We start from the raw sequence: 21838 nt of genomic DNA, 5'->3' as shown, positions 1-21838 counted from the left end.
TAACATCAAAGGCCTTTGGTTGATAATGTTTGTGGCTGACTGCAAGCTCAATGTAATCATAGATTCTCTCAAGGACACTAACTACCTAGAACTGAATTGCCCCAGAATAGAACAGTCATCATAGGACAAAGGTGTCCGTGCACATCCAGAAGGGAAAAAAAAGCAAAATAAACCAAAAGGGGGTTGAGGAAGGGATTAAATACTGCAACAGTGGAGAGAAGGACATCTGTTATGGTACGATTTTACACAACTGTACTATGTCCTTCTATATCACTGTTGCAGTATTCGTTACAGAAGGAAGAGTACAAAAGCTCTAGAAACAGAATAGGAGGTGGAAGGCTGAGAAGGGCCCTCAACAACCCCACATAAAGTGGTTTCAGCAACCCTGCTCTGGCCCTAGAAACCATATCCAACTTAAGATGCTTAGTAAAGGTATACACTGAAGACCAAGTAGCAGTTTCAAGGATAGAATTGGTGTCCAACCCCTTGAAGAAGGCATTAGAAGAGGCAACAGTCCTAGTGGAATGAGCACTGACAGACGCAGACAGACATTTGCCATGAAAAGAATAACAAAAGGAAATGGCCTTAGATATTCAGAAATAGATGATTTGCTTAGAAACAGCCAAACCCAGAGACCTTGGATAAAAGGAAATAAAACACTGATCAGACTTACAAATAGTCCTAGTTTTATCCAAATAGCACCTGAAATTTCTGTGCAAATCCAAAGTATGTAGGACCCTCTCAGTAGCAGACTGAGGAGAAGGGAAAAAGGAAGGGAGTTGTACTGACTGATTCAAGGATAACTCATTGACTACCTTGGGCATCAAAGAAGAATTAGTATGAAGGGACACCCTGCCCCTGTGAAAAAACATAAAAGCAGGAATGGCCATAAGGGTCTGGAGCTCAGAAACCCTCCAAGCAGAAGTAAGAGGCTGCAACAAAACAGATTCCAGGAACAGAATCTGCAGGCTCAAAAAGAGCCTGAGTCAATTTTTCCAAAACAAAATGAAGGTTCCAAGTAGTAGGAAAAGGCTTTTTTGGAAGTCTTCTATATAGGGACGCCTTTAAGAAATTGCTTGACCTCAAAAGCCTCAAACAAGAAGGCAAAGGAGGATTCAAGAGCAGACAAATAGAAATGGCTGACAAATGGGCCTTCACAAAAGAATAGTCCAGGCCAGACAAGAGCAAGTCACACAAATAAGAGATGACCAGAGGGACCCCCAACTGAAAAAGGGTCCTGGTTATGAGCATGGCACCAGACTGAAAATCTCTTCCATTTGGACATAAAAGATTTCCTGTTTGAGGGTTTCCTTCCCTCCTGTAAAACCCTGAGCACATCCTCAGAAAAGAGGTGCCTGAAAGGCTCAAACTCCATCATCCACAATGTCAGTTGCAGACAGGACAAGTGGAGATGGATGAGAGACCTCTTGTCATGTGTGAGAAGATTCAACCGGTCACATAACGTGTGATGATTGCCCCTGGCAGATGCATGAAGTGAGGGAATCAGTACTGTCTCAGCCAAAAGGGAGTCACTAGCAAGATTTCTGGGAAATCCAGAAGAGGAGGGACAGCATAAAGAAACCTCCCCTTCCAAGGAAAGGAAAGGGCGTCCATCTTCCAGGCCAGATGGCATAGCACTCTGGAGCAGAAGAGAGGAAGCTGCCTGTTCAGAGGGGAGGCAAAAATATCCCAATGGGGCACTTATCTGGTGTTGCTAAATATGCAGTACAGCAACAAAGCATAAAAAATTAACTAGCAAAAATGACACCAAAAGAAGTTCTAGGTAATTGCGTCTGTACTTCCCTTTTATGTCCTACGTTCTGTGTGGGGAGCATAAATGTGATGCACAGTCAAAACAAGATCTATTTTAAGCTTATTTCTACTGGCTGAGTGATGGGCTGCCCAGGGCAGGACATCTGTTCTGTAACACATCCTGCAACACTGATAGAGAAGAGTTACGTCATTTAAAATGTGGGGCATACATCGCTAGCAGTGTAGCACTACTGGGATTGAGTTGTGACATAAAGTAAGAAAAGCATTTTAAAATACATTCAGAAACCACTGTTTAACAATGTGTGGTTGAATTTATTAGGAAAAAAAATAATGGGACATACAGTTACAGTATAATGTTAGATAGAAAAGGACCTACTCTTTGCACAGAAGAAACTGGCTCATCACACCACACACAATAAAGTGTGAATGTTTTACAGAGATAAACAATTACTAGGTTGCTGATGTGAATCTGTTCTATTTTCAAAGTGTATCCAAAAACAGTGGTGCACCTAACTGGCAGTACTGATATAGTTTCTGTGCAGCTACCTATTCTGGCTAAAGTGAAATGCAAACTGGTACCATACGGCCAAATGTCAAATATAAACTCATGATCACACAGCAGGCAAATGGAGGCTGAAGGAATCAAACCCTAGACTGCAGGTAGCATCTTGTTAACAGGTAATAGCCTTGCCGAATTACTGTTCTGGCTAATTGCAAACATATGACTTAGGAATGAATGTTTTTATATGAAATTTTTTTCTTGTTGTGTATTATGAAGTTCTATATTAAAGGGACAAATGTGTCCAGTATTAAACTTAGTGCATTTGTGGTGTGTGTGTGTGTGTGTGTGTGTGTGTGTGTGTGTGTGTGTGTGTGTGTGTGTGTGTGTGTGTGTGTGTGTGTGTGTGTGTGTGTGTGTGTGTGTGTGTGTGTGTGTGTGTGTGTGTGTGTGTGTGTGTGTGTGTGTGTGTGTATTTACTGACTATCATCTTCACAGCTGGACAGATGAACGGCTTCATAGATTTCCACGCATTTATACTTTTTGCATATAGTGCAAAATGTACCTAAGAAACATTCTTTGAAAGTTTTGTAGAATTGTTTACAACAATTTTTTTCTGTGGTTTGTAATTCAGCTAAATGTAATTTCAACTAAAAAATGAAACCCAGCTTAATTATTTTTATTGTTTGCACTACTGTTGTCATGTTTTCTTTTCACTAGTCAGTCAGCTACTGTTACCACTCAAGGTTTCCAGTTACTGTGCCTTTAAGTTACTTCTGACAACTAGTTGAAGTACATAACTATATGGAGAATTGCCTTTTGTTGTGATGGGAGGAAGCCACCCACTGTTATTGTTGGCATGCAATGCAATATTGTGGCCAACACTTCTTTCTATTATTTAGTCAGGACTACCCTACCCACAACATGAACATGGCAAGCATGCACACACATTATGAGCTATACAACTTTTTGTTGCTACAATTATAGTTTTTAACAATATTTGCATATTAATGGTAATATGTTAATATCAGCAGCTTTAACAGGCAGTAGAGCTTGATATATGTGTGTGCGTGTGTGTGTGTGTGTGTGTGTGTGTGTGTGTGTGTGTGTGTGTGTATGTGTATTTGTGTGTCTGCCTGCAGTGAACTTGTACCATATTATTAAAAATGAGACAAAGCAATGTAACATGCACACATTTTATTTATTTGTTTGTTTATTTATTTATTGACATTTGATTACCAAGAAAGTCTAACCAGGTAGAAGCCCATTTTCAGTTGAGGCTCGGGGAGAAAAGCTCCAAAGTATTACAAAACAATTTAAGAACAATAATTTTAAAATCTTAAAGAATAATATAAAAACGTCAGTTTAAATAAATATAACAATTTAGACACACTATGAAAACATTGGTTAAGAATAGATAGAAGTTATATGAGAATGATTTAATATTTAGATAAAAGTTAGTCAGTGTATAGGGAAATTAAAGGTAAGTTATCCTGAGCTCTAAAGCTTTTTTACATATTAACATTATTAATAATATTTGCTTATTAATAGGAGTATCTCCTCAAAGGTACCCTCTGTATTAGGTAATGAGGTAACATGGTAGATGACCATATATATATGTATACTGTGAAATTGTCACTATGTCATATATAGGGCTTAAATTATTGAAAGTGTTTGCAAAAAATTAAAAAAATATGAAATGTTTTCATTATAAACACAATATATATGAAATATTTCAATATTTTCATTAAGTCAAAAACAGTGTGACACTGTTATTGTTGGAAGCCCTGTGGAAGTGAGTAGTAGACGAAAAATATAACAGTAAAATAAGCTGTGTCAGTTAAATATATCACTGTTTGTCTGAGGTAAAGTTAAGTTGTAATATTAAGTCTAATATCCCAAGACAAGTTGTGCATTAAAGAGCAAGGTGTCATCTGACAGCTGACATGCTCAGTAAATCAATCATAGTGGAGTGTACAGAATTTCCATTATTTAAGACAATTTGAAAAAAAAATCCATAGTTTTGCAATAATTCAGTGAAACAACTATTGTTGAGTGCACATGAACTCCCATTATGTAAGACAATTTGAAAAAAAAATCCATAGTTCATAAGTAGGTACTAGGCTATCGGCCCAAGGGCCTATGTAAAGCCTAGCCAACAAGGTTCCCTGGCTTACGCCACCCAAGAAAATTATTTTCCTGTGCCACTGTCGAACAGAGACACAGAAGTGTTCCCCAGGGTGTATTTCCTATTTCTAATCCACTCAAGATTTTTCTTGAAGAGTGCTAATGAAGAACTTTGCTTGACATAGATGGGTAGCCTGTTCTAGAGTATGGGAAGTCTCTGGGACAGGAATCTATCCCTCCAGCATGTTCTGTTTATTGTGGTGACAAGGTTTAGGTCCCTAGAGCATGTAGCTCGGAGGGATTGGGATTTCTTTAGGTGTAGCATGTCCAACAGCTCTGGATTTGACATAGTTAGGCAGAGATCACCTCTGAGTAGGCGATATGCTATGGAGTAAAGCTGGGGTTTTTTGAGGTGGTCAGTGTAGGGAATTTGTTTACAATAATGCAAAATGGAGTGTAAGGATAATACTATATTGTTTGGATGAGGGCTCTGCAAGCACTAGATGTTAGTAAAGAAGGTAAAAATAAAACATGGTAGACAATGGCGACCCAGAGAAAGTGTCTGGTATACGTGTTATGAATATTAGTAATAGTTGCAGGTATGCATGAAGGTCATAAAAGTTGTGTTACTTACAGGCAGATAGATCCTGCCTTCTAATGTGCAATCTTTCATTCATGCCAATAGTGGTTTTGTAGTTTATTTGGAATCAAGTCATCATTTACCCTATATTTCTTCCTGAATCTATAAACCAATGAGAAAGGATTCTTCATACTCTGTATGTGCATTAGCAACTCAGGTATTACCTTAAAAAAATAATTCCTTCAGGAAAGCTGTACTGCTGTGAATTTCCTATTCTGGGAAAATAGAGCAACCCTTGTTAAAGGAGACAATTTCCAGATGTTTGTTCCTTGCTATTTCCTTCTGTTATTCCCACCATGGTAAATCACAGGCAGGCTTAAGGCACATTCTACCAGAGCCTTTGCTTCTTCAAGGCTAACAGTGGGAAGGGTGTATGTGTCCTTACTGACCAGTGTGTGCCCGCCATAAAGCCCAGCAGCCTTGGGTCAATAAGTCAATAAGCTACGCAGTGAGAGATTAGCATAATGGTTAAGGTATTTACCTTACAGATACAAGGTGCAGTGTTTTATTTTCACATGGGGTAATTGCCTAGGCTTAAAATGGCCCACAAGGACAGCTATCCTAGTACTAATCTATGAACTTAATTCAGTGACTTATTAGAAAGTGTTAGACTCTAGAATTTTTATAGAGACAGCTACTTGTTCCTATGTACATCATTTTACAAAGCACTACCTAAGGGATTTCGTTTCTATGTCCAGGATAAGCTTTGCTAGGAATATTCTCTAAGAACTCCTGGATCCTAATGTTTCCTGTTTCCAGGTAGGATATGGTAATATGCCTGTATAACTAAGGCTATTATAGCAGTGATTAAATGAAGACAATTACCATAACAGTAGATGCTCAAATGATCAGTGCTGCAGTAGTTGCTCCTTCCCTGCATCCCCCTGATTTTTGTATATTTTTGCTGCCAGGGTGAATCTACATTCATTTATATCTAGAGTATTATTCATACTAAATACAAAAATCATGTGTAGTTTTCCTGCAGAGAGGATACACATGAACTGGAGGAGAGATCCATTGTTTCATGTTTGTTAAAAAAAAATGCTTTTTGCATCATGAAGAAGATTGATTAGACTAACTGCCTCCTGACAGTCAAATTTCATATCCCCAAAAATACCAGTTAAAGAAAATAAAAGACTATTCTGACAAAATAATTTAAATGCAAATAGAATATCCAAGTGAAATGTTTTGTGAAATAAATTTCAGAAATATTTTAACTGTCAAAATGATTTAAAATACCTGAAAAGTGTTCTCACAAAACTGAATATTCTGACAGAGACCCTGATTTCCCGACTGAATTTGCCACTTTTATGTAAAAGTAATATATAACTTTGCTTGCACCCTTTTTGTGAGTGGAATTTAGGTATGGACCTATTGATGAGTCTGGAGACTAGGACATCTGAGTCTAGTTTTATGAATTCATCTTCCTGCAAATTGTTAGCCCACTGGACATGATCACTGAGGCGGGGAGTTATGCATTATGTGTTAATTTTGAGCCTGTGAGTCAATAATTGCAAAGAATATCTGACCCAGTCCAAGAGTAAGTTGTTTCATGAGAGACAGGTTCTAGCAGAGATTCTTCCGGAGTCAGAAATCAGGTCACAGGTACTATAGAAGTTTCATGAATTGCAAGATGCCTTCAAGAAATCTCAGCAAGCTGTATTTGATGCTGCCAATGAACAGGTCCATGCTACTGCAGTGAGAGTCATTCTGCATGGCCATGTTTTCTTGCACTCATTTAGACTTCTTTATGAGATGCACTACACAATTTTGAATTCCCTTTTCCTACACTTTGGCATTTGGGCAAAAATATGCAGCATTGTAGTTGAAGGAAAGAAAAAAAACAGTTGGCTTCTTTACTTCAGGCATACAAAATCTGAGATCCAAGGTATGACAAGCACATAGAACATTTTGTAAAAGCAGCAAGAAATAGGTCCTCCCAAAGCTGGGTCAACCCTGTCATGGTCTTAACAGTCCAGGTATGGGTGATCACCAGACTGAGAAACCAATACCCTCTTATACTGCTTCCTGGAGCTACAAATTGTCATTTAACTTCTTGCAGGACATTCACCACCTAATTCAGCAGAAGGTAGATGAGGGTTGGCTCTTTCTCCATGTAACACCCTGGAGAACCATCATCAATAATGCTTGCACTCTTCAGATTCTGGAGTTGTGTAACAGTGTAGAGCTGATTGCTCCTCCCTACACCTGAGTACCCTACAATTAAGTCTTTTCTGATCTGTTGTTTTCCTTCAGTAAGAAATTCATTCCCATTTGTGCTAGAAGGCAATTAGTCCAGTTCCTTCTCAAGAGATAATTGGATTTTATTCCCATTTTTGGTCTCAAAAGTGACTGGGAGTCTTTTGTGTGTACTAGATTACAAAAAAATAATTTGCTTTCTTCATTACAAGCCCATCAGGATGTAGACTGTCTAGTCTCTGTCCCCACCCCCTCCACAAGATGTAAATATAATTCTGCATCATAGACATGAAAGATGCTTCACTGGAACTTTCCAGTTCATAAGCCCCCAGGTAGGTTCCTCTGATTAATGCTGGCAGGTCAGAGACACCATTTCAAAACCATGCCATTTGCTGTGTCTTCTGCGCTGAATATCTTTAATATCTTTACTAGATATTTAAGCCCACCTGGCAGAACAGCTGGAATAGTATATGTGTGTGCATGTATATGCATGTGTGTGCGTGTGTGTGTGTGTGTGTGTGTGTGTGTGTGTGTGTGTGTGTGTGTGTGTGTGTGTGTGTGTGTGTGTGTGTGTGTGTGTGTGTGTGTGTGTGTGTGTGTGTGTGTGTGTGTGTGTGTGTGTCTATATATATATATATATATATATATATATATATATCTCGAATGATATATCTATATAGATATAGCTGTCTATATAGATATCTATACCTACCTATCTATATAAAACTTCAAAATAATACTTGTAGCGCTTTTCACTGGGGCATTTTTCACTTTTATAGGTACCAACGAGGTGTTGGGTGATCCCTTTATGACTAAGACACAGAGACATAAAACACTGCATTACTTAGAATAAAATGTGGCTAATATATTCTTCAAATAGCCACTAGACAGCAGTAAAAGCTTAAAATTAGTGTCTGCATATTTTACTTGGCCTAACTTCATCTTTGGAATTTTCTTGCTTGGAAGGTTTATTCACGAAATAGGTTCATAGGTTCAAAAGTGATTAGTATGCTGCTTGCACAAGAACCTTTACAAGCCTGGCCCAATGATACACATAATATGACAATATTATATCTTAATTTGCCTTTGTATAGGATATGCTAGTATCAGAGTAGTGGGGCTTTGGGTGTTGGAGCTTTGACAATTCAAAAAACCCAAGACCAGCAAACAGTGGCAATATTGACAGACTTTTTATTACTTGGTGCAAAAGCACATAAAGAATAAAAATCAGACAGGTTTTAGCTATACTGTTACTTAGCCTTCATCAGTGTGAATGCATTAAATGCATTACACCTAATATATAGTTAGAAATCAAACGTGACCAATTAAAGGTGCTCATTTAGACAAGGTTTAAATAAACCTCCTAACTTAATGATCCATTTTTTCTCCTTGGTATTTAACATTTCATGCCAACCAGAATTATGGGATCTGGACCCCCCCCCCCTATTCTATCAATCACTGTAAGGCTGAATACAGCATTTTTATGCAGTATGGTATGTTTATATAGGGCACTAATTGGTTTATGATGTTTAATGTCACCGAAGTGTTCAGACATTCTAAACTTCAATGCCCTTGATGTTTGCCCTATATAAAAAGCTGAACAGCTGCAGCTAGCAAGGTATATTACCCAGTCGGTATGACAGTTTGCAAAAAATGAAATGTCAAAGACCTGAGCAGTATTTTTTCTACTGAAATTATTTTGTTTTAAGGATCCTAGGACAATGCACACAGTGTCCACATGGGAAACAACCGATTAAGGGATTCCCTGAGAGTGTAACTTGGGAATACTGTTTATCCTTTTCATGCTGATGTTTATAATGATTGAAATGTGCTGCCAAATTCTTTTCGTTCCTAAAGGAAAATTTACATTTGTTTCCCAATATTTCACTTAATCTATTATCAGCCAACAGGATATTCCAGTGGTGTTGGACACTGTCCATCATTACCCCAGTGTTATGACCATAGGTAGTCACAAACCTTAAGGGGAATCCCCCACCTTTGGATTTTTCTTTGTATTGAAGGAGGTTCTCCCTTTCCATATTTTCCACACAATTTTTAACACGTAGAACCTGTCCCATTTTATACCCCCTGTCCCTGAATCTGGACACAAGGTCATCTCTGAAATGCCCATATGTGCTCTCATCAGAACAAATGCATTTTATCCTCATAAATTGGGACTTAGGAATATTCTTGCAGATATGGAGGGGGGGGGGTGAAAGCTGGTGGCATAGAGAAGGGAGTTGTGTTTGGGGAATTTACGATAGACTTCAGTGATCAAAGTATGATCCGGAGCCGTAATCTCTAAAACATCCAAGAAGGTGATCCTTTCTTTTTGATAATTAACCGTAAATTCTATTCCCCATTTGTTCTCATTTAAATAACTGATAAACTCCAATAGATATTCAACAACTGATCTCCAGGCCAACCAGCGGTCATCCAGGTATCTCTTCCAAATATCCATCTCTCTCATAAATAAATGATGGGAGCAGTCATAGATGATCTGTTCCTCAATATATGCCATGAACAAATCAGCATATATTGGGGCAAATGATGCTCCCATGGCCGTACCCTGTATCTGCAAGAAACATTTGTCCTGATAAAAAAAGACATTCTTCATGAGCACATGTTCTGTGAGGCCAATAGAAAATGTATTAAACCCATGGGGGTAAAGTTCTGTTTTCTATAACCAATATTCCAAGGCCTCAAGCCCTGCCCAATGTGGGATATTAGTATACAAGGCTGTGACATCTAGTGTACACAATAACCAGTCTGGTTCAAGTTGCATTTCAGAAATGACCAGAAGGAATTCAGTAGTATCTCTAATTCAAGCTCTTAAACATTTAAGTAATGGTTTCAAATATTTAGTGAGAAACAGGGACAGAGGTTCAGTGAGGGAACCCCTCCCCGAAAGAAATAGGTCTACCAGGGGGACTGCAGGGATTTTTGTGAATTTTGGGCAAAAAATAAATGTATTGTTGACTGGGATCCATTAATGTCAAATGTAGCTTAGTGATATTGTTAATGATGCCCTCCCCTAATGCCAAGGACAAAAAAATCATCGATCTGTTTTTTAAAGAAGGGGGTGATGTTGATGCTTAAATGTGTATAGTATTGGACATCCGAGAGCTTCCTTGTTGGCTTCCATGTCATACTGTGTCCAGTCCTGCACCACCACAGCCCCTCCTTTATCAGCCCTCAGAATTAACAACTGATGATTCCTGGCTAACTTAATAATGTTATCCATATCGATCTTTGAGATATTGTTAGCCTTGGGTCTGTAATCCCCTGGATGAAAATGCAGATCTTTGATGATAGAATTTTGAAACATGAACACATTATGGTTCATATGGGCCATGAACGAAGATCTATGATATCTGAATTCATCAGTAGTCTCTGAGGATTCCTTATCCTGAAAAAATTATTTTAGATTTAAATTCCTACAAAATGTTACTACATCATTAGCAAAATTCTCTTCAGGAACAAAGAATCAAGATATAAATGATAAACCTTTATTTAAAATGTCCATGTTCAAAGTAGAAAGGGCATAATATGAAATATTGGTAAAATTAACATTTATTTCCTTACAAACATTTGTAACAGAGCCTCCATGTTGTTCACTTCTTCTATGTTTCCTGCCCCCCCTCCTCCTAGGTTTAAATCCAAAGGGACATTAGAGTTCCTTCTTTTCCCTGCTGGGGATCCTGTGACACCTGAAGCATTGAATTCCAGTCCTGAGGAGGATTCCTCCCCTGGAGTCTCTACACTGGACGTAGATTCCTTTTTCAAAATGGATCAAGGATGTTTCCTTTTTGAAGGGTTCCTCTTAAATTGTGCAAAATGGACACGTTTGTCTCTCCCTATATTGAAGGGGTCCCCCCTGTCATAATCTGCTAGGTCTCTGAGAAACTGCTTTTTCTTCTTGTCTCTTAATTGGGTCTCCAAAGGCATAAGTTCCTGGCTAAGATTTTTCAAACTGTAAGTGTAAATAGGCTGTCCCTCATATCTTCTAACAGTATCACACAATTGGGAGATAGACTCTATTTCACTGTCATTTACTCTGTTGTGATGTTCACCTAATATTTCCACAAACATTAAGGAAGCTTGTTGTTGGTCTTCACCCCACTCTTTTAAAATAATCTCATCAGGATTACTGACTAGAGGCTGTGTGCATATACGTAGGCCTCTTGGTGTGATCCCTTTGGTAATTTATGTCCTGAAGAGCTTATAACGCCATACATTATTACATAATACCCGCATGTGCTTAGTACGTTTAGAAAAAAATGGCTTTGTAGCTATCTTCATTAGTGGATAGATCAACATCACTCCCCACCATATTGGCCATGCTGAGCCCAAAGATAGCCAAATCCTCTCGATTGGAGGCTAATCCCTTTAATAAACTGGTTAGTTCCATTGATAAATGTATATAAAATATACAAATATAATAACCAATGTATGTAGAAAAACCACAGAGAAGGAAGTCTGATGTCAGAAATCCTAGTGTTCAAAATGTATTCAAATAATCCAAAGCATCAGTTCACCACTAAGGCGATAATAAACCATAATGGACAGAAATAGGACTATGTCAGCCACTATAACACTTTATAAGGACAATGTCAGCCACTGTCATGTATAATTCCAAATTTCACAGTGCTGAGTCCATTATAAAAATATATCTATTGAGATATAGAATACTTAACCCAAATAAATGAAGAATATCAACCCCTGTAATTTACACAGTGCTGAGTTCATTAAAACAAAGACCCCTAGGATATTCATATAAGTGCTGCATCCAATTCTGTTTTAAAAAGACCAAAAGGCATTTATATTGATATAAAGTTGTGCCTCAATTGATTCTAGGCGTCAGAAAACCTTCCCCTTTGTCAAAGGCCAAAAAATATATAAAGCAATATCCTTGATGACACAGCAGGCCAAAAATGGTAGAGAGCCCCACACTGATGTATGCACTAGTAGTAAAAAATACAAATATACATACTAAACACATATGCAATAGGCCCAATTAATGTATGGCACCATAGGAGATGAATAGGCAATACTTATTTACCTATGTCTTTTAGAGGGCCCATTCTGTTGTCTAAACCTTCATAGTAATAAACCCCTATAGTGAGCACCATACAAACATGATCATAGCATCATAAAATTTCAAGGCTTACTTGCAACCAAAATCACAATTGCTAAATAGGACAGGTGTAGCTATTCAGTTGTTCCATAGAAACATATTAGACAATAACAATTTAAATAGGTAAACTTTAGGTGATACAATTATTATGGTTGTAAAACATTCATTTAGCATACAATGTATCCAAAAATAGATTATATAGGCCCAATTAATGTGTGGCACCAAAAAAGGTGAATAGGCAATACTTATCAATCTATGTCTTTTAAAGAGCACAATGCTGTTGTCTAAATCTTCATAGAAATGAACCCCTATAGTGAGCACCATACAAACATAATCATAACATCATAAAATTTCAAGGCTTACTTATAACCAAAATCACAATCGCTAATTAAGACAGATGTAGCTATTCAAATGTTCCATAGAAACATAATTAGGCAATAGCAGTATAAATAAGTAAACCTTATGTGATGCAGTTATTATGGTTGTAAAACATTCATTTAACATACAATGAGTCTAAAAATAAATTATAAAGGTAAACCTGTGTCGTTCACCCAACAGAATGAAGTGTAAAGGTTACTAAATATGTCCATCATGGAATCATAATGTCCCCTGTTGAAAGAATCAGACAAAAAAGTCATACAGTTCCAAACATAGTAGTCACAATAGACCTGACCGTGTGTTACGATGTTTCTGATGCATGTCCCTGAGCCCAATGGTTAAAAGGTAAAAGTTATATATATATATATATATATATATATATATATATATATATATATATATATATATATATATATATAGATATATATGTGTGTGTGTGTGTATTACCCTAATAGTTGACTAATTTCATGACACAACATCCCACAATCATGAAACAGTAAATAATGTTCCACTGTTCAATTTCCTTTCTGGCAAAAAATGGTGTCCCACATTCAATAATGTAGAATCCGTTGATATGCCAAAGATAAATGAGTAGTGAACTGCCTAAATGTATAACATTTGGTCAAATTCGATAAATATTTAAAGAACATTAGTCCCAATGAACTGTGACATTCACCCAACAAAATGTAAAAAATGCTGAATATGTTCTTCATAAAACATAAAGTCTATTGATGAAAGAGTCCAACCAAAAAAAGCCTAATGATTCCAAGTATCGCATTTTCCTATGTTTCCGATGCATGTCCCTAAACCCAATGATCAGAAAGGCAGCAACAAAATATATAGCCCTGGTTGTAAGCTATTTCCATGACACCACATCCAGTCCAAAATCCTGAAACAGTAAAAACTACTCCACCATACGATTCCCTTTCAGCAAAAAAATGGCGTCCCACATATAAAAGTATAAAGACCGTTGTTCCTTGATATGCCAAATAAATGAGCAGTAACCTGCACGGGTAAGGAACTGACTCAATTTGGCCAAATTCAGTGGTTATTTGGAGAACATTAGTCCCATCTTCAAAAATCAGGACACAAAAAAGACTGCCTCGCCCAGTATAGCAAAGTCATGAAGGAAAGCCCATCTCCTCTGTATACACATCTAATTAGAAAACAATAGCCATCTCAAATAATACACAGTGTTAGAATGTATGAAGTATTTGCAATTCAAAAGACTCCCAATATTTGAAGTAAATCCAAAGCGCAGCACATATTAATGGACATTTAGTGCATTGTAATAATCACGCACCATACTGCATACTGAAGCGTGTTGCAATTGGGAGAGCCCAAATGCAATGACATATCCTAGAAACATGTAAAAGGATATCCAGCCTTGTAGAGTCCCGTATTATGAACCCAAAGGAACTAGAAAAAATGGTTTCATCTTCTTAGTAGATAGGTCACCACAATTGCAGTGCTGAAACCGATAATAAAAGGTAATCCAAGCCCAGAAATGCCACAGGCCAACAGCAGAGAAAAAAAAGAAGTCCAATATGAAGTAAACTCTGCAGGTATGGCAGCTGCAAGGTCTCAATCCAAATGTAAAAATTCAAAAAGCACAAGACCAGCAAACAGTGGCAATATTGACAGACTTTATTACTTGGTGCAAAAGCACATAAAGAGTAAAAATCAGACCGGTTTCAGCAATACTATTATTTAGCCTTCATCAGTGTGAATGCATTAAACACATTACTCCTTCTATATAGTTAGAAATCAAACATGTGACCAATTAAAGGTGCTCATTTAGACCAGGTTTAAATAAACCTCCAAACTTAATGATCCATTTTTTCTCCTTGGTATTTAACATTTCATGCCAACCAGATTTATGGGATCTGGACCCCCCTATTCTATCAATCACTGTAAAGCTGAATACAGCATTCTTATGCAGTATGGTATGTTTATATAGGGCACTAGTTGGTTTATGCTGTTTAATGTCACCGAGGTGTTCAGACATTCTAAACTTCAATGGCCTTGATGTTTACCCTATATAAAAAGCTGAACAGCTGCAGCTAGCAAGGTATATTACCCAGTCGGTATGACAGTTTTCAAAAAATGAAATGTCAAAGACCTGAGCAGTATTTGTACTACTGAAATTTTTTGGTTTAAGGATCCTAGGACAATGCACACAGTGTCCACATGAGAAACAACCGATTAAGGGATCCCCTGAGAGTGTAACTTGGGAATACTGTTTATCCTTCTCATGCTGATGTTTATAATGATTGAAATGTGCTGCCAAATTTTTTCCTTTCCTAAAGGAAAATTTACATTTGTTTCCCAATATTTCACTTACTCTATTATCATGTTAGCCAGGAATCATGAGTCGGTAATTCTGGGGTCTGATAAAGGAGGGGCTGTGGTGGTGCAGGACCGGACACAGTATGACATGGAAGCCAACAGGCAGCTTTCAGATGTCTGATACTATACACATTTAAGCATCGACCCCACCCTTTTCTTTAAAAAACAGATTGATGACTTTTTGTCCTTAGCATTAAAGGAGGGCATCATTAACAATATCACTAAGCTACATTTGACATTAACAGATCCCAGTCAACAATACATTTATTTCTTGCCCAAAATTCACAAAAATCCCCGTAGTCCCTCTGGTAGACCTATTAATTCGGGGAGGGGTTCTCTCACTGAACCTCTGTCCCTGTTTCTCACTAAATTTCTGAAACCATTACTTAAATGTGTAAGAGCTTGAATTAGAGATACTACTGAATTCCTTCAGGTCATTTCTGAAATGCAACTTGAACCGGACTGGTTATTGTGTACACTACATGTCACAGCCTTGTATACTAATATCCCACATTGGGCAGGGTTTGAGACCTTGGAATATTGGTTATACAAAACAGAACTTTACCTGACTGGGTTTAATATGTTTCTTACTGGCCTTACAAAACATGTGCTCACAAAGAATGTCTTTTTTTATTAGGACAAATGTTTCTTGCAGATACAGGGTACGGCCATGGGAGCATCATTTGCCCCAATATATGCCGATTTGTTCATGGCATATATTGAGGAACAGATCATATATGACTGCTCCCATAATTTATTTATGGGAGAGATGAATATTTAGAAGAGATACCTGGATGACTGCTGGTTGGTCTGGAGATCAGATGTTGAATATCTATTGGAGTTTATCAGTTATTTAAATGAGAACAAATGCGGACTAGAATTTACAATTACTTATCACAAAGAAAGGATCACCTTCTTGGATGTTTTTGTGATCAGGGCTCTGGATCTTACTTTGATCACTGAAGTCTATCATAAATTCCCTGAACACAACTCCCTTCTCAATGCCACCAGCTTTCATCCCCCCATATCTGCAAGAATATTCCTAAGTCACAATTTATGAGGATGAAACGCATTTGTTCTGATAAGAGCACATATGGGCATTTCAGAGATGACCTAGTATCCAGATTCAGGGACAGGGGGTATAAAATGGGACAGGTTCTACATGTTAAAAATTGTGTGCAAAATATGGAAAGAGAGAACCTCCTTCAATACAAAGAAAAACCCAAAGGTGAGGGATTCCCCTTAAGGTTTGTGACTACTTATGGTCGTAACACTGGGGTATTGATGGACAGTGTTCAACACCACTGGAATATCCTGTTGGCTGACAATAGATTAAGTGAAATATTGGGAAACAAACGTAAATTTCCTTTAGGAAAGGAAAAAAATTGGCAGCACATTTCAGTCATTATAAACATCAGAATGAGAAGGATAAACAGTATTCCCAAGTTACACTCTCAGAGGATCCCTTAATCAGTTGTTTCCCATGTGGACACTGTATGCATTGTGCTAGGATCCTTAAAACAAAAAAATTTCAGTAGTAAAAATACTGCTTAGGTCTTTGACATTTCATTTTTTGCAAACTGTCATGCCGACTGGGTAATATACCTTGCTAGCTGCAGCTGTTCAGCTTTTTATATAGGGCAAACATTGGAGGCCATTGAAGTTTAGAATGTCTGAACACCTCAGTAACATTAAACATCATAAACCAACTAGTGCCCTATATAAACCTACCATACTGCATACAAATGCTGTATTCAGCTTTACAGTGATTGATAGAATGGGGGGTCCAGATCCCATAAATCTGGTTGGCATGAAATATTAAATACCAAGGAGAAAAAATGGATCATTAAGTTAGTGGGTTTATTTAAACCTGGACTAAATGAGCACCTTTAATTGGTCACATGTTTGATTTCAAACTATATATAAGGAGTAATATGTTTAATGCATTCACACTAATGAAGGCTAAGTAACAGTATAGCTGAAATCGGTCTGATTTGTACTCTTTATGTGCTTTTGCACCAAGTAATAAAAAGTCTGTCAATATTGCCACTGTTTGCTGGTCTTGTGCTTTTTGAATGGTTACATTTGAACTGAAACATTGCAGCTGCCGTACCTGCAGAGTTTACTTCATATTTGTTGGAGCTTTGAGTCATTTTACAGACTACCTTTGTCCATAAGGGGCATAGGCTGTACCCCAGGGGTGAATTTACAGTTACCCATCTGTTTATCCAAATTCTTTCTGAAGCCAGTGAGGAGCTGGCTTTGTTTTATGAAGATAGGAAGTTTATTCCATAGATGAGGTAGCCTTTGGGATACGAATCTCTCTTTTTCCAGCAAGTTCTGTTAGAGACACAAATAAGGTTCAGTTCCATGGAACACATAACCCTTATATAATTTTTCTTGCAAATATGTAACATTGTCATCAGGGCTGGATTAGTGAATGCCTTTTAGGTCAGACATAAGTCCCCTTTCAATAAATGATATGAGACAGAGTAACAACATAGGGCCTTTGGCCTACATATGATGTGTCTTACTCTGTATTATTTTTAGAGAAAAACCTCTGAGACCACTCCATTTGTGTAGGTGCTTGGTTAGGTAATGCAGAAGGGAGAATTGTACTCGATAATGGGCCTGATGAGGGCAGAGTACAATGACACTATGACTTCCTTTTATCTTGATGTCATGCCTTTACTTATAAGTTGAGGCAAACAGAAGGATTTCTTCACTACTTTAGCAACCTGGTGGTAAAACTTTAGATTACTATCTATCTGTGTTCCTAGGTCCCTCACCACTCTGTCTACTTTTAGGGGTGTGCTATAAATATTCTAATTTGCTGGGATATCTGATTTACTGAAACATATCATTACACATTTTTTAGCATGAAGTCTCAGACAGTGGTTTTGGCATCAGTCATTTGTCATTTTTAGGCCTGGTTGCAGGATGTCAACATCATTTGGGGATTCAGTGATTCCTCTCAGCTTACAGTTGTCAGCGACCTTTGTAAGCCAGAGGTCCCCAACACTGGCCTTCACTTCAGGGAAGTATATTCCAAACAGGAGGGGTCCCAACAATGAGCCCTGTGGGACACCACTAATAACAAGTTTCTTATCAGAAGTGGATTCAACTATCTAGAAAACATGTGTCCTGTCAGTTAGCCAGCTGGCTGTCCATCTGATGATGTCAGGGTTTATGCCTAACTCAGTAAGTTTATCTATGCTTCCCGAGTGTGGGAGTGTGTCAACAGGTTTGGCCAGGTCTAGATAAGCGGTGTATACCGTTTACCCTCATCCATGGCCCTGGTGACTTTCTTGAAGAAGTCCACCAGATTGAGCAGGCAAGACCTCCCTTTTATAAACCCAACATGGCCGTTAGGTGGCAGTAAAATATAAAAACTTTGTAGTTTAATGTTACCTTGATCTATCTGGAAATGTGTTGCAAGTATATATTTTTATATAGGGAGAGACAAGTATTGAGATTTTGCTATGATGTATCTTTTATTCTTTTTTTATTCTATATATATATTTAATGTAATATAAATACATTTGTTATTTGGAGTAAACTGATATATTAATAGACGTGATCAGGAAGTTACATCATGGTTTGTATACAAAGGTTTTGAACATAGAGAATGTTCCACTGAAAAAGCCTATTTAAACATGAAACTATGATTTACAGTTGCTGATGTTTGAAATTAAAGGAGTTCTGTATTTGTTGAGTGCTGGAAGCACTTTTTTAGAAGTTCTATAGGTGTTGTTGCCCTCCGTAGACTTGCTTCTTCTCCTTGCAACTTTGATTTCATTATTGATATACTGTACATACACATACACACACACACACACACACACACACTCATATATATATATATATATATATATATATATATATATATATATATATATATATATATAAATAAAACAATAACTATATCTAATCTATCAATCTATCTATTTATCTGTCTATGGTTACAATGAAAATATCCAAAAATGGGATAACCAGCTAAGCAGACTATACAGTAAAAATGAAACAGAAAACCAATAAACCAAAAAGACAGACCATCTCACAAAGTAATACGTTTATTCCATAAAGTACAACACTGCAAAGCTTTCGAGTACAAGACTCATTTTCAATGCAACACTTTAAAACATCAGTTCAACATTTATATAACAATTTAAAATCATAGCCAGCCTACCAATTGAAACTAATTAATTCAGTAAAAATTTACCCTTTAATCACCAAGAAAACCACATGACATAAAAAAATATAAGAACAATATAAAAATTCTCATACAGCATTAAATAATGAACTTTGTAAGATTATTACAGAAAGACCATCCCCGGGATTCATGAAGCCCGGCGCAAGGACGGCGGTAGGCTTGCGCCGACAGTGTGACGTAAAGATGGCACAGAAGCGCCAAATGCATATTAATGAAGGCGCGCTGCCGCCACAGCCACGTGCACAAGAAAGGAGCATGGGGCATGTCGAAGTGCCGCACGGAGACGTGGAAATGGCAGCTGACGTTATGCAACCTAAAATGCTTGCATATAACAAGTTGCAAGATAGTAATCACATATGTCAGTGTCCATGGATACTGAAACATATGCAAAGCATGCAAGAAAGTTCCTGCGAACACAAAGTGAAGAAGCAAACACAAATGCACGGTAGGAAATAACGGGTCCCTATCCCGTGAACAAATGACATGGAAGACCGTGTGGCCGTAATCCAATGCAGTGTAGATAGCTATACCAAGTGGAAGTGAAATGCATCATATGTTAGCGAGCCACCAGTAGGTACGTCCAGCTCAATGGTGAGGGTCACCAGCTGACCCATAATGTGAGGGAGGGTACACAGCTGGGCAGATGTGTCCATAACAAAATACATGATAAATGTAGATATCTACCAACCGTATGTCCGAATCATATCCCACAAGGCATGTAATAGTCACATACAAAAGGTATGTCCGTATTTCACATACCAAATGTGATAGGAAATAGAATAAGCATGTAAATGAAACAGAAGGAGCATATACACAGCTACAACAATAAGGAAACATGTAGGCTGAAAGGAACAGTATTATCCGTACCATCAACTGTGGGGACGTGTTGTCCAGTACAGTTGGATATGTGTACGGAATATATCCCATCCTGGACATAGGAAAATGTGGCATCCTACCAATGAGTAGAACAGGCTGCCAAATTCTGGAAATCAGCAGTACAAGCTGAACTTGACAGGATGTGTCACAGCTGAATGGGTAGTACCCGGGTATACCAAGCATGTAATGAAAGTTAAGTATGGGCGTGTACCTATGTGCGTGAGGTACAGCATGTGGAAAGCAAACATGGCAGGGTAGTCCACACAACCATACAGGTATCTGACACATGTAGGGTATTCAGTGTGTTACTCTGGCCGTGTCATGGGCCAACAACCAAAGCAGTGATGTATGGGGTGTGAGGAATCTGTGTGTGTGGGGGATGGGTAATGGTACAATCCTCCAAGGCGATACTGTGTCGTATGCAGAATAGGTGAACCAGAGGTGTATGAGGGAGCAGTGGGTGAAGCTGAAAGAAACACAAACACATGTATAAACAGCTGCAATACAAGCAGACAGGCCATACTGTAGAACACAATCCCACAAACATATGAATATTGAAATGTGCGAGACAAATGTATAGACATGTCACCGGCACATACCCACAGATTGGTCCTGATGGAACTGGCCATAACAAATGCAACACACCTGGATGCATAATGGACTACCCAGCATCCCCTCCACATCACACAACCTGCTCCCATACCTGAATGTCCACCAAATCCAGCCATACTTGGCCTACTGGTTTGGTGCAGACACAACTACACATAGTGACCAGTACGCATATGTAGTAGGTAGTGTCACCCTAGGCAGTTGCAGGATTGCACACTATGTATCCCTTGCATGTAAAACCCCCAGCACATTTTCTTAACTCCAAAAAGATGTTCGTTATTTCTCTTGTTGTGGATCGGTCCAATTTTTGGATATCCCTCATGGGATACATAACCTGTGTAAACATTAGAATGGAAGACACGAAGTCCAGTCCAGTAGATATCTGGATACATGTTGGAATGTGCATTAGAGGTGCACAACACAGTCCAGCCTTAAGTGGTCATGCATAACCTACTACCCAGGATCAAACACCTGCCCGTGATGCACGTGTCCCGAAATGAATAAGTGGGAGAATACATTCACATAGTGGCACATGGTATAAGGGTGATGAAGGCACTAACATAAACAGGATACCCCTGATCCACTGTGTGAGGGACAATTAATGTGTGTGTAGGTGTGACCTGACCAACAATTGAGCAATGCCAAATGTCTTGTGACCGTAGGGAATAACTATGCACCATACTGCATGTAACAGTTGCCTAAAGCAGTCACATCAGGATAGAATAAACGTAATTTGTACAAGAAACAGGCAAACAACAAAAGTGCCAAAGGTATAAGGCTTACAGCTAGGAAACAAATGACTGTTCTAAACCTGCAGTGACCGTGGCTATGTGTTGGCCCAAACAATCTGGTGTCCGCAGTAGGGTTGTCATCTGTCCTGCTTTGCGAGGGATAGTCCATCGTTGGACAGTTGTGTCCTGACAAAAGACATTTCAAATGACAAATGTCCTGGGATTGTAGGACATAAGTATGTCCCATATGTTATGTAATAGTAGCAGAAAATAATTATTGCAGTATCTACAATACCTAAATGTTACA

Source organism: Protopterus annectens, chromosome 8.part0, assembly GCF_019279795.1.
Source record: "Protopterus annectens isolate FY-2018-M chromosome 8.part0, PAN1.0, whole genome shotgun sequence".
Classification (NCBI taxonomy): Eukaryota; Metazoa; Chordata; order Ceratodontiformes; family Protopteridae; genus Protopterus; species Protopterus annectens.
This window is presented reverse-complemented; position numbering follows the sequence as displayed.